At 42.8% G+C, this 14,905-nt stretch overlaps 1 protein-coding gene and 1 long non-coding RNA gene across 3 annotated transcripts in view; one reads left to right on the forward strand and one right to left on the reverse strand.

Moving 5' to 3' along the window:
* LOC136324444 (uncharacterized) overlaps positions 1-9,786 on the forward strand; it is a 56,315-nt gene extending 46,529 nt beyond the window's left edge. The window contains exons 3-4 of the long non-coding RNA XR_010729094.1: positions 8,578-8,707; positions 9,677-9,786. This is a non-coding gene — a long non-coding RNA (uncharacterized lncRNA). The remainder of the gene's footprint in view (positions 1-8,577; positions 8,708-9,676) is intronic.
* The window catches only part of SLC24A2 (solute carrier family 24 member 2), a 284,053-nt gene that overhangs the window by 149,171 nt on the left and 119,977 nt on the right, over positions 1-14,905 (reverse strand). The window lies entirely within an intron of this gene.

A 14,905-nucleotide genomic window follows, 5' to 3' on the forward strand; every position in this document is an offset into this window, starting at 1 on the left:
TCATGTCTGGCTGCTCACTGGAAGAGGCTGCTGAGATTGTCCAGTGATGTCTTCTGTGGGCATGGCCGGGGGACACTGCTGCTTGAAAACCACGTTTAACACTGAATCTGAAGGAGCCATATTTAATTGTGAAAAAAGATCACAGAAGCTCTAACTGTACCTGCAGAGTTTGAATCCCTTTCACCCACTGGATTTCTGGAGCTGGGTCTGTAATTATGACAAGCGGGCCCTTTCAGCATTGTTTGTGCAAGACTCCAGACTGTCAGCTCCAACACTGTGAACTGGATGGTGTTTCTGTCTGAGACTGGGAAATAGATCATTTCCATAGAAAGAGAAAGCATCCATTTAAGTCAAATTGCTATGTAAGATACCGCAACGAACAAAATAGTCTTTGTGGTTGCCAAGACTACAACCAACATAAAAAAAGAAAAATAGAAATCCTAAAAACTTATACCTGGGAAGTCTAAACTGCTCTGTGTGGTTAATTCTGTTGACCTTACACCACTCTGATTTTATCCCCTTTTTGCAACTACCACAATCACTCATCTATTTTGGCCTTCAGGACGGTAGGGTGATCTTTTGTTGTGGACCAGTCTAAAAATCTTCATTCTGGTATTTCACTTGCCATCTCAAGTCTCTCTTCTTTCATTCAACTGTCTTATTACTACTTGATTCCAAATACCCTCTCTACACTCCTGTTCCTGCTTTCCTTCCCCATGTACTGATTTGCCTGCCATCTCTTTCCCAGATTCTCACTCTCCCTACTCGGAAGATCTTTATTTCCATCCCACCGTTGGAGCCCTCAGAACAGACTCACGCCACTCCCATGTTCCTTGTTCTTATCTCTGTGCTTTTTCTTTCTGCTCCTTTGCCTCTTTTCAAATCTGATATGCAGTGGGGTCTCTCTGCCCTCCCCAACCTCTTTTCCCCCTACTTCTTTGCAACCGTCGTAGTCGAAATGCCTCCTCTTCTCCTTTTTTTGCCTGCTCCCTCTCCCAGGTTAAGTCCATTCCACTAAGACTTACCCACCAGGTGAAGGTGCATTCCTTCTCTGGTGTCCAAGATCCACCCTCTCCCACTTCCTCAGGGATTGGTACCTCCCCAACTCCAATCCATGGGGGTCTCTTTCCTAGGCTTCCTTCCACCAGGGTGACCTCTTGCTGATCCTCTTGCCATTCCTAGGCACCTGCCTTTTGTGTGTTGATAGTTTGTTAGCTGGTGGCACTGGGTTTCCTCCCTTTGCAGTGGCTGAAGCCACCTCTGGCCTCTATGAGTTACCTCTCTCCACTCCAGCATATAGTCTCAACTCAATATCAGAATGACACTGAAACAACTACAGTGGTACCTTGAGATATGAGCAGACCAACGTACAATTTTTTTTTTTTTTTAAGATATGAGCTGCGACTCACTCTGTATTTTTGTTCAAGATCTGAGCAAAATTCTGAGATACGAGTCATGATTTGGGAAGCTGCTGCTAGTTGGTGTGTTGGTGCACAGGTCCAGTATCGGCAGCACAACACCAGCATCTTGTTATTTCTTCTCATGTGTTACCCGCAGAATCAAGTCGAATCTCGTGCGCTATACTCGTTCTTGCATCATTTTTGCATTTTTTACTAACTTTTTTTTGTGTGCTATCATGCGGCTGAAGAAAGTGAGTGTAAAGGACAATAGTGAGAAGAAGAAGAGAATGATGTCAAAAGTAGTAAAGCAAGAAATAATAGAAAAACATGAGCGTGGTATACGAGTGATTGAACTGGCAAGGCTGTACAACCACAATACATCTGCAATTTGTACCATCCTTAAACAAAAGGATGCCATCAAAAGTGCAAATCCAGCAAAAGGAACTACAATTCTGTCCCAATTAAGGACAAATATCCATGAAGAAATGGAGAAACTTCTGTGTGGGTGAAAGAGAAAGAGCTGGCAGGAGATACAGTGATGGAGACTGTAATATGCAAAAAGGCATGTATTATTTACAGCGACTTAAAGAAGAAAGAACCATCAACCTCAAAAGAGGCAGCAGAAGATACATTTAAGTCAAGTCATGGCTGGTTTGAAAATTTCAAGAAGAGATCTGGCATCCACTCAGTGGTGAGGCATGGTGAAGCTGCGAGTGCTGACATTAAGGTAGCTGAGGATGGCCCTGGCCGGTTGGCTCAGTGGTAGAGCGTCGGCCTAGCATGCGGGGGACCCGGGTTCGATTCCCGGCCAGGGCACATAGGAGAAGCGCCCATTTGCTTCTCCACCCCTCCTCCTTCCTCTCTGTCTCTCTCTTCCCCTCCCGCAGCCAAGGCTCCATTGGAGCAAAGATGGTCTGGGCGCTGGGGATGGCTCCTTGGCCTCTGCCCCAGGCGCTAGAGTGGCTCTGGTTGCGGCAGAGTGACGCCCCGGAGGGGCAGAGCATCGCCCCCTAGAGGGCAGAGCGTCGCCCCTGGTGGGAGTGCCGGGTGGATCCCGTCGGGCGCAAGTGGGAGTCTGTCTAGACTGTCTCTCCCCATTTCCAGCTTCAGAAAAATACAAAATAATAATAATAATAATAATAATAATAATAATAATGTAGCTGAGGACTACATCACACGTTTTGCTGCACTTATTGCAAAGGAAGGCTACATCCCCCAACAAGTTTTCAACTGTGATGAAACAGGATTGTTTTGGAAAAAAATGTCCCAAAGGACTTTCATCACCACAGAGGAGAAGAAGCTGCCATAAACCCAGGAAGGACCGTCTGACCCTTGTATTATGTGCAAATGCTAATGGTGACTGTAAAGCAAAGCCACTGCTAGTGTATCATTCTAAAAATCCTTAAGCTTTTAAGACTCACAAGATTCTTTTTTTTTTATTAAATTTAATGCAGTGACATTGATAAATCAGGGTACATATGTTGAGAGAAAATATCTCTAGATTATTTTGACATTTGATTGTGCTGTATACCCCTCCCCCAAAGTTAAATTGTCTTCTGTCATCTTCTATCTGGTTTTCTTTGTGCCCCTCCCCTCCCCTAACCCCTCTCTCCTTCTTCACCCCCTCCCCCCTCCCCCAACCTCCTGTCCCTGTTGCCATCACATTCTTGTTCATGTCTCTGAGTCTCATTTTTATGTCCCTTCTATGTATGGATTCATCTTAGTTTTTTTTTTTTTTTCTGATTTACTTATTTCACTCCGTATAATGTTGTCAAGGTCCATCCATGTTATTGTAAATGATCTGATGTCATCATTTCTTATGGCTGAGTAGTATTTCATAGTATATATGTACCAAAGCTTTTTAATCCACTCGTCCTCTGACGGACACTTGGGCTGTTTCCAGATCTTCGCTATTGTGAACAATGCTGCCACAAACATGCGGGTGCATTTCTCCTTTTCGAGACGTTCTATGGTGTCCTTGGGGTATATTCCTAAAAGTGGGATAGCTGGGTCAAAAGGCAGTTCGATTTTCAGATTTTTGAGGAATCTCCATACTGTTTTCCACAGTGGCTGCACCAGTCTGCATTCCCACCAGCAGTGCAGGAGGGTTCCCTTTTCTCCACATCCTTGCCAGCACTTATTCTGTGTTGTTTTGTTGATAAGCGCCATTCTGACTGGTGTGAGGTGATATCTCATTGTGGTTTTAATTTGCATTTCTCTAATGATTAGTGATGTTGAGCATTTTTTTATATGCCTATTGGCCATCTGTATGTCCTCTTTGGAGAAGTGTCTATTCATCTCTTTTGCCCATTTTTGGATTGGGTTGTTTGTCTTCCTGGTGTTGAGTTTTACAAGTTCTTTATAAATTTTGGTTATTAACCCCTTATCAGACATATTGTCAAATATATTCTCCCATTGTGTAGTTTGTCTTTTTATTCTGTTCTTGTTGTCTTTAGCTGTGCAAAAGCTTTTTAGTTTGATATAGTCCCATTTGTTTATCCTGTCTTTTATTTCACTTCCCTGTGGAGATAAATCAGCAAATATATTGCTCTGAGAGATGTCGGAGAGCTTACTGCCTATGTTTTCTTCTAAGATGCTTATGGTTTCACGGCCTACATTTAAGTCTTTTATCCATTTTGAAGACTCACAAGATTCTTAAAGAAAAACTGCAGGTTATGTGGTGTGCCAATGCTAGGGCATGGGCTATGTGGCAGTTTTTTATTGAATGAGTAAATCTCATCTTTGGTCCTGCAGTGAAGAAATATCTTCAAGAAAATAAACTCCCGATGAAAGCATTACTAATCCTTGAAAATGCTCCAGCCCTCCCACCTGGTCTTGAAGATGATATTCTTGATGAGTTCAAACTCATTAAAGTCTTCTACCTCTCACCCAACATGACTTCAATCTTGCAACCTATGGATCAGCAGGTCATTTCCAACTTTAAAAAGCTTTACACAAAGCACTTGTTCTGCTGCTGCTTTGAGGTGATTGAGAATACAAATCTAACCCTTCAAGAGTTTTGGAAAATCACTACAACATTGTGATATGTTTACGCATTATTGACTTGGCATGGCTCTAGAAATTCAATATCCTTTGCACCTTCAGGCAAGAGATGGACTCAGGTGCTTCCTTGAATCATACTGCTATGGGTTGAATTGTGTTCCTTCCAGAAAGACATGTTGCAATTCTAACCCACAGTACCTCTGAATGTAATGTTATTTGGAAGTAGGGTTATTGCAGATGTAATTAGTTAAGGAGTAGGGTGGTCCCTAATCAAATATGACTGAAGTCCTTATAAGATGGCCAAGTTAAGACAGAGAGACAGGGAGAATGAAGGCAGAGGTTAGATTGCACAGCTGCGAAAAAACAACAAAGATTGCTGGCCACCATCAGAAGCTAGGAAGAGGCAAGGAAGAATTCTTTAGGTTTCATAGGGAACACAGCCTTGCTGACACCTTGAATTCAGGTTTTTAGCCTCCAAAACTATAGAACAGTAGATTTCCAAAACTATAAAACAGTAGCCATTCTGTTTGTGGTACTTCATTATGGCTGCCCTAGGAAACTAAGACACCTATCTAATACCCTGGAAACAGACACGCTTCATTAAATTCTTAATTCCTCAATTTGAGTGTAAAACATGTTCTCTGTTGGGTTCACAACTTTCCTAAGGTAAAAAGCTAGGAACTGGACCCAGGGTTTTGATGGATAAAGTCAATTGCTTAGCCTCTATACTAACAACACTATGGGTAAAATGTATCATATATAGTGCTTATATTATCTCCCTTAATGCCATTTGGTTTGAGCATAGCATTGCAGACTGAATGTTCAGCTTTGATGATATGCTTGATTTTCTGCTATCAAACTAGCTGGGTTTCTGTCAAGTGGCTGAAGAGTAAACTCTTAAGAAAGGTGATTTCCTAAAGAGGCAGAAATATACCCTTTATGGGGCAAGTGGAAGCCATTGTCCGTGAAGGTTCAGGATTTTCAAATATGCCCATGAGCTTGAATACCATCAGAGCACAGCCAGGCAGAGACTCAGATCCTGACCTTCATTACCATCAAAGCTTAAAACTACAGGGCAGTAGTAGCTTTATTTTTAAGGTGAACAGGCAAGGAATTGTATGGGGATCAAGCCCCTTTTAAATGCAAATAGGCTGGTTAATTGGCAAGCTGCAATTCTTTCAGATGAAAAAGAAATAAAAACCCATCAGATGAAAGGTATAGGTCTGAAAGTTTTCCTTTGTCGCAGAGGCTTTCTCTGATAGTGCTTCTCTCTGGACCATCTCAGAGCCTCTTTCTGCATCCTAGTTCCAGCTGCTGTCTGAGTAATCACTGCTCAACCATTTCTTAAGGATGTCCCTATTTTTAGTAGAAGTGACTCATTTATATAAGCAGGTACACTGGTGGGGAGAGATTCTAGTGATGACTTAACCCTTGTATTTCGATGTGTTTATATTTATTATCATGCTTTGTCCATGCTCTTGAAAATCAGTGCAAGCAAATTTTGACTTGGGGTACCAAAGAAAATACATAAATTCCCCCTTGAAATAATTTTAAATGTTCTCCACCCAGAAATGAGAGAGTTTTCAAAAATCTCTATAGCCAGGAGTGAAAGCCATACAGGGAACATGGCTCCAAGTCATCTTGAGAAGGACAGGCGAGGGAGGCGCCAAGAGGTGTGAAGAAAGATTGAAGAAAGCCTCTTTCAGATGAGTCATGCTTTACTATGGAGGTGCAGAGAAACCACTGTGCTGAAAATTAGAATATTTGGAAACCCTGGGAGAAAAATACTTCATTTTGAAAAAGCCACTTCCTGATTCCTCTTATAAAAGGGAAGTTTACACTAGAACCCTCAGTACCACCACCACCACCACCACCAAGATTACAAACCCTGGGCACTGGGCACTTTACACAGCCTGTCTCATGTAGTTCTCATGAAACTCTTACAGAAAGGTTTTGTTACTACCCTATTCTATAGGTAAGAAAGTGAGGCATAGAGAGGGTTTGCATTTTCCAAAGGAGAGCAAGCTGATACATCCAGCAATTCTGGCCCCCTGGGATGTGGCAAGTGAATGACAGTCTACCAGTTAATGGTCCTGCTCAAGAACTAGTTTTTGAACTTTTGGCAGAACTTTCCATATGGGATTAATTGCCTTCCTCTTCTATGAGAAACTCCATCTAGATTCTAGATGATTCTACGGGTCTGTTAGGTCAGAGAAACAGGGTAAAAATCTTGCCATTATGAGCACTTTGGTTTTAACAACTTTCTAGTGATTCCTTGTCATTTAATACAACAAAGCAACTTATCATGACATATTATCTTGAGATCCATGTATTTTTGTGTATTTATTATTTATATTATTCCACTGACATTCTCCTTAACCCGGAAATGAGAGAGAAATGTAGTCCTTACTACATTGCCTCCCGTAGCATATGAATCCTTAAATAACATGGAGATTTCTGTATAAACTACAAAATACAGTACTCAGCACAGTATCTTATTTTATCATCCTTTGGATAATTTAGGAAAAGCCAGCAATTGTCAAATCATCACGTCCAGGGATATAATTTTTTCTAAGTACTTTAAACACAAGAATATAACAAAAAAATACCACCTTGGATCAATTCAGCTCAACATTTGTGGTTACGGAGGACTCTGTCTAGTTTTCTCACAGGATACCATCATGACAGATTAGAGACATTTCTTAATTCTCCTGTTAAGAACCTCATGTCACCTGTGCCTTCATCCATATCTTTTTTTTGAACACATTTATATTTATAGCTCCAAGAAGTCATTAGGTTGAGAAAGTTCAAATAAAAGGCAAGACAAAAATAATCAACTCTTTCAGTTTTTAAAAAACTTTTAATCATGAGAAATCATTTTAATGACATCTAGGTACAAAACCAAATGAAAAATCAGGGAAACTCTTTTTGGTAATTTTCCATTATTACTGACAGTGATGGAAACTTCTTGTTTATTATCCACATGAAGCCTATCAACATATCTGAGTGTGAATGTCCAACATAGGCCACTTTATCAAAATACCACTAGGATTTTTCACCTGCTCCATCCAGACGGTCTATTCATGGTTCCCTAAATACACCTAGCACCTTCCACCTTGGCGCTTACACACTCATCATTCTCCTGCAAAATTGTCCTCTTTCTTGATGTGCACTTGAGCCCTGCTCACTCTCCACAGCAGGGTTAGAGCTCCATGTCCTTCCCTGCCACCCTGCTCCAAGACCTTCTCATTGCGAGACCAGCACTAACGGAAATATAATGTGAGTCACACATGTAACTGTAAATTTTCTAGCAGCCACATTAAAAAGTAGCAAGAACAGGCATAATCGCAAGAAATATGTTAAGAGAGTAGATGTCAGGTTCATTTATCACATTAAAAAAAGGGTAACTATTGGGCCTTGGCCAGTTGGCTCAGTGGTAGAGTATTGGTCTGGTGTGTGGATGGCCCAGGTTCAATTTCTGGTCAGGGAACACAGGAGAAGGAACCATCTGGTTTTCAATACCTGCCCCTCTTGAGCAGGTTCTTGAGCAGGACCATTAACTGGTAGACTGTCATTCACTTGCCACATCCCAGGGGGCCAGAATTGCTGGATGTTTCAGCTTGCTCTCCTTTGGAAAATGCAAACCCTCTCTATGCCTCACTTTCTTACCTATAGAATAGGGTAGTAACAAAACCTTTCTGTAAGAGTGTCATGAGAACTACATGAGACAGGCTGTGTAAAGTGCCCAGTGCCCAGGGTTTGTAATCTTGGTGGTGGTGGTGGTGGTGGTACTGAGGGTTCTAGTGTAAACTTCCCTTTTATAAGAGGAATCAGGAAGTGGCTTTTTCAAAATGAAGTATTTTTCTCCCAGGGTTTCCAAATATTCTAATTTTCAGCACAGTGGTTTCTCTGCACCTCCATAGTAAAGCATGACTCATCTGAAAGAGGCTTTCTTCAATCTTTCTTCACACCTCTTGGCGCCTCCCTCGCCTGTCCTTCTCAAGATGACTTGGAGCCATGTTCCCTGTATGGCTTTCACTCCTGGCTATAGAGATTTTTGAAAACTCTCTCATTTCTGGGTGGAGAACATTTAAAATTATTTCAAGGGGGAATTTATGCCCCTCTCTCTCTCTCTCTCTCTCTCTCTCTCTCTCTCTCTCTTCCCCTCCTGCAGCCATGACTCAATTGAGTGAGTTGGCCCCGGACGCTGAAGATGGCTCCATGGCCTCTGCCTCAGGCACTAAGAAGAGCAACAGAACAATGCCCCAGATGGACAGACCATCACCCTCTAGTGGGCTTGCTGGGTAGATACTGGTCAGGGTGTATGTGGGAGTCTGTCTCTCTGCCTCCCCTCCCTTCACAGAATTAAAAAGGAAAAGATAACTATGAGACTGTTGGGCAAATGAGTTTGTAAAATTTGTATTTTCTGAGTTTGTTCACTTCTATTGTTCGAAAATGGTGCTGGGCAGTCACATGTGTGCTTGCCCTCAGAGCAGGGCAGTTGATTGCAAATTGTGGATTACATTCCTGCTTGGGAGGGGTCATTGTTTCGGTAATGTTTGCTGGAGGAGGGGTCTCTGTGGGCCCAGCCAGTTTTGCAGGGAGAGTGGGGAGAATGCAGAATGCTGAAGAAGAAAAAGCTAGTTTTTGTAGAGAGAGAAAAGGTGTGCAGATGGGGAACCAGAGCTGAGAGGCTTTGGAGGCCCTACTGTGGCTTGTGGGGGCCTTTGATTCTAGGAGAAACCGGAGAAGATTTGCCTGGTTATGGAATCAGAGAATGAGTCAGGGATTTGGGAGCCCTGAATGAAAAGGGAAGTGTTTTCCCTGTGTGTTTGCTTGTGGGCCGGTGTGAGACTTTAATAAAGAAATGGCCCAACATTTTTTGGCTCCACTGTTTCTTTACCATCTGTCTGAATTAAATGAGAACCTGCATGTGAATGGCCATGACAGTGGCAGCCCCTGGCCTTACAGAGATACAGTTACTTAGCTTGACTGTAAGTAATCATTTCACTATGCATATATATCAAATTGTCACGTGCATATTCAATATATACAATTTTTATTAAAAGATACATAAGTGAACTACAATTAGAATAGCAAAGAAACAAGACACAGGTAAAATTAATTTTAATCATACATTTTACCTAATCCAATATTTCCACATTAAGTATAATCTTAACATATAATTGATACAAAGTTAGTAATAAGATGTGAGGTATTTATATTTTTATGTATCAAGTCTCTGAAAACTAAATTATATTTTTTGCTTGCAGCAGCATACCTCAGTTGGACCAGCCACATTTCAAGGGCTCAGTGGTGACCTGAAGTGGACGGACAGGACAGTGCAGCACCGGACTCTATGACTCTCAAGGACAAGTTTAGTGACGAGCACAGAGTAGAAGTCAAATGCTTGTCATTAAAGTTCTCTCTCCCTGAGTTACACACTCCTGTGAGTTTTGTTGTCTGCAATGACCGCTAGACCCTGTGTGGTAACGCCTCCCCACAAGGGACACACAGTCCCCTCAGCTAGTTCACAAGCACTCAGCAGAGACCAAGGGCTACAATTCGGTTCTCCCACAGGGCACGCCGAGCCACCTGTCCTCCCTGAACCTGGAATTCCACTCCACAACTCCTCTTCTTGATACATGTTTTTACTTCTGCCAGAATGTTCCTTCCACCACTCCTTTTAAAAGGAACACTTGTTCTTAAAGAGCACCCTGTCCCCTGCCACTTCTCAGTTTGATTTAGTGCCTATTTTCTGAGTATCTCTTAGCAGGACTTATGTTGTATTTTCACTGTTAATTTGCTCACTGGTCTCCTCCACTGCCTTGTGAGTTGTTCTGTGTATGTGTGTGCGTGTGCGGGCATTCCCTGTCTTACTGGTTTTAGAACGCTAATATCAAACACCACACCTATAAAATCAATGCAGGAACAGCACATAATGTTAATTTATCTTTATAATTTTGAAAGAAAATAGGCTTTTGACTTAAGATATACTCTGAATTTATCACCTGCAAAGCAGGTAAATGGCTAAGTATTCAATATATTGGCCCATTCCCAGGACAGGAGAACAGGAGAAATAGACTCCAACATTCACTGAACACTTTTTTACTTATTTTTGCCATCTCATTTAACCCTCATGACAACCCTGCAAGGGGGATACCATTACCCTCATTTCCCAGGGAAGAAAACAGAGGCTCAGAGAGGTCAAGAGACTTGTCCAAGGCCATAGAGCTAGAGAGTGCCTGAGGAGAGAGATGAGCGCACGTCTGTCCCTGAAGCTAGTGTTTGTGCTGGTGCCCCCTCCACAACAAAGTTCTAGAGTAATAGCCTTCTGATGGCTTCAAACAAATCCTTGCTCAGCGGTGCTCTTTGTACAGATGGTGGAAGGAAAGCTCAATACACAGCCGGGCATCCCTTCCATCTCCATTTCCCCACCAGGATCACCTGCCTCTTCCCCACCCTGTCAAACAGAAAGATGCTTTCAGTCCTGGCAACAGAATAGGCTCCCAGGGACACGGGGCTGGATTGGAACAGCAGGGAAGGTCCTGGGTCTGCACCCCAGAGGCAGCCAGGCTGTCAGAGGGCAGAGGTCAACTTCAGCTTTTGAATACAAAAACAGCTTTCTTCTGCCCATCCTGTTTCTCCAGTGAGGCTCTCGTTTCCTCTCTCATTAAGCATTTCTGCCCTCCTCTGCATTGGAGTCTGCCTACACATCACCTAGTTGCACATGGGTGTCTGGCACCATGGTCAGTGCTGTCACCGCTGTCCCAGTGCTGCTGAGACCAACAAACCTGGCACATGGCGGTGGGCAGAGTGCTGGGGTGTGGATCTGAATTTGCAAACAGAGACTGATTTCTCCTTCAATCTCTTGTCTCTCCTTCTAGTGAGCAGTTGGACAGCTGGAAGCAACATATTGGCAGGGCTGTTCTTAGAAACACCTGCTATCCTGAGCGCCGTGGCTCCTCCCCTTGGAGGGTTGTGACCAGGTAGGGAGGATGGACCAGTTTTTTCAGTCAGTTTCTCTGCAGGCTGTCTGAATGCACAACACACGTAGATTGCGCCCCCTCAGGGAAACCACCTTCTGAGTTTGTTTTGTTTTACGACAGTCCATGTTTTTAAGCATAAAGAGACTCAACATACAGAAATCAGAACAAAAACATAAATTAAGGACAATTATTTGCTTTCACAAGGGATTTGATACAGGGTTTCTTTAAATGGCAAGTTTCTGGTACACTTAGAATAGAGATTAGTTTACAGATAATTTTAAAATAAAAAGTATGGTTAAAAATATAGCTGCCACTTACTGAGTGGTCTCTATGAGGTAGGCATGTGACAAATGCTTTTACATGCATTGTTTCAATGATTATTCATGCTCAGCCCCTAGATCAGATATTCGCATTCCTGTCGTATAAATGAGAAATCCAAAGTTCAAAGAAGTGCAGTCATGGGGCTAACCTGCTATGGTGGGCTGAACTCTGTCCTCACAAAAGACATGCTAACATCCTAATCCCTGACCTATGAATGTGACCTTACATGGAACAGGGTCTTTGCAGATGTCATCGAGTGACAATGAAGTCATACCAGATATGAGTGGGCCCTAAATCCAGAAACTGATGTTCTTATAGGGGGGGAAAGGCAGAGGCAGATTTAACAGCGGGTGCATTGGGCATGTGCCCTGTCCCCCAACTTCTGAAGGGCCCCACAAAACCTCAACTTTACACTTTTTTCTAATGTAAGGGGCCTGATATTTTCTTCCGTGCCCGGACCTCTGCCAACCTTAATCCTCCTCTGGGGAGAGAGACTGTGCAGCAGAGGACACACACACACACACACACACACACACACACACACACACACACAAAGACTGGAGTGATGCAGCCCTGAGGCAAGGAGGCCAGTGCCGCTGACATCCATCAGAAGGTAGGAAGAGGCAAGGAGGGATTCTCCCCCAGAGCTTCAGGGGGAGCAGGGTCCTGCTGACACCTTGATTTCAGCCTTCTAGACTCCAGGGTTGAGAGATTCCCTTTTGGTTGTTTTAAGTTACCCAGTTGTGTCCTTTGTTATGGCGACCCCAGGACACGGACACACCTGGGATCCTCCTCACAGAGCACGGGCTGCCTGGTGCAGTTACAGTCACCGCAGGCTCGTGCTCTTGCTGGTGTCTGATCTGCCCTCTCATTAGGAAAGCCAGTGACAGGCACCAGGCAGGGGAGTGGGGCAGTCTATCGGAGGTCAGTTCTCCAAACACAGCTGTGGGCACAGGGGATTGAAGTGGCACGAGGACAGATGCAGGGGATTCTGTCTAGAAGTGCTGCTACTCCCAGGAGAAACTGGGGTGGCTTGGACTCATGTGGTGGCAGTGATGGGAAGAAATTGATGACTACCAACATACTAGGTTTGGGATTAGGATGAGGAACTAGCATCTGTAAATCCCGATTCCTGGCGTGGGTGGTGAAGGAGCCACAGTAGGAAGGGAACAGTTTATTTTGACTTTTCTAGACTTGATGAACTCACATTGAAATGAACTGGCTGCAGAGCTCTCTAAGGTCATCAGGCTAAAGTGTGGATGAGCCCCAGCCTGGTAGCACACTGGCTGTGAGACGTCAGGCAAACCACTCCACCTCACTGGGCTTCAGCTTCCTCATTTGTGAAATGTGAGGATAATGCTCTGACTTAATAGGCGTAAGGAGAAATGGTAAGCAAAGGACGAATGCTTAGTTTTGATAAAATATTTTATAATTAATAGAATGCTTTCTTCCTGGAACCCTTCAATGACACATCTTATTTATTCTCATTATCTCTAAATCAGGGAGAGGAAACTTTGTTTTGTTTCCTAAATTAAATGTATAAAAAAAAATGTGAGGAAACCGTGGGGTATACACAGTGGTTAAGAATCAGTGCAAGTCCCTCTAAAGTCTCAAAGAAATAAAAATTGTTTTCTAGCTGTGTTCACGCAACTATAGAGTATCCATTGTTTTCAGTGCAGAGATTTAAAAATTTTCATTGAAAAGGGAATGTAAATGAATGAAAGCCCATCAGTGTAGAGAGTATATTTTTATTTCCAACAACTCATGGGAACAGCATGTGCCAATAATAAAATAGTACTTGCTCTCCCCTAACAGATATTTTCCCCTCTAAAGGGCTACTAAAACCATTTAGTTTTGTTCAATACAAGACACCTTGTCCTTTCTCCTGAGGTTACTTGGTGCCTCTCATGGTTTCAGACAGTAAGTTGCTCCCTAAGTGGGGCTCTGTTCTTTGTCCAGGACATTTTATCTGTTACAAAGCACAGTGTGTCCACTATGACAGATGCTATTTATGTGCACATTCTCGGGGCTACAGAAACAATAACTTTCATTCTTTTCTTAAAATACATAAAATAAAACACTCAGTACAAATTAATAAAGATTAGGCACTTTTATACTTGTAGAACTGGGATCTGCTCTTCCGCTGAGATACTGATAAATCTAGATGCCTGTGCTAGTGAGAAGTAACTCGATTTTCCAGCTATTTTAAAACAACCTAAATGAGTTATCATATAAAAAGAGAAAATAAAATCCTAAGAATCATAATAAAAGAAAAAGATTGTCTTTTTTTTTTTTTTTTTTTTTTTTTTTTTTTTAAGAAAGCAAGGACAGAGATCTTGCAAAAGTTATTCTTTATTCAACCTGTTTATTTCCTTCTGTATTTTCCTCTGGTGTCTCAAAATAAAAATACTCTAAACTAAGTGCACTGTGACTTGTCCTTTCTACTCCTCTGCTCAGACCCACTCTAACTCCCACATTTCCTTTCTTGGTTAATAATCCCCTCGTCCATCCAGAGCCTCCTGCCCACTGCCCAGGTCTGACTAGTCACGGGATTCTGGGGACTCCATCTCCCGGGTCAGTACTTCACATCTTTCCTTCCCTCCACCCCCCAAGTGTGTCTTTTGCACCAAGTCCCTGAACTTCCATAATGGCCTTATGTGTAAAATAGTAGAAATAAAAATGCCTTCCTCATAAGCTTGCTGGGGGCTTGACTATGTTTGTAATATATATAGCTCAGTATTGGGGACATGGTGTGTTCATAATAAATGGTTGTCATTCTTATTACCAAAAGGAATGAACTCTTATTGGTTCCTGCTGATGTGACTATCTGACTTAAAATGATCAGCTACTATGAGCACTTTCAAAAAATCTTTAACACACATGAAGTACTTCTTGTGTGCCACACACTATTATTCTAACTCTGGGTTACAGATGAAGAATATGATGGAGGTCCCTCCCTCAGGGAGTTCCCTCTCTAGAGGGAAAGGTCTATACAGAATGGATAATCTGGGGAAGTACTACAATGGGGGTGGGGCGGGGCGGGGTGGAGCTGGTGCAATGGAAGCAATAGGGGAAGCACCTCACCCCACCAGAGGAGGTGTCACTTGGGCTGAGTTTTGAAGGCTGACAGTAGCAGAGATTTGGGCACCCAGATGGAAATGGGGTGGAAAGTGTCAGGGCAGAGAAGTGTGG

The sequence above is a fragment of the Saccopteryx bilineata genome, chromosome 2 (genome assembly GCF_036850765.1).
Source record: "Saccopteryx bilineata isolate mSacBil1 chromosome 2, mSacBil1_pri_phased_curated, whole genome shotgun sequence".
NCBI lineage: Eukaryota > Metazoa > Chordata > Mammalia > Chiroptera > Emballonuridae > Saccopteryx > Saccopteryx bilineata.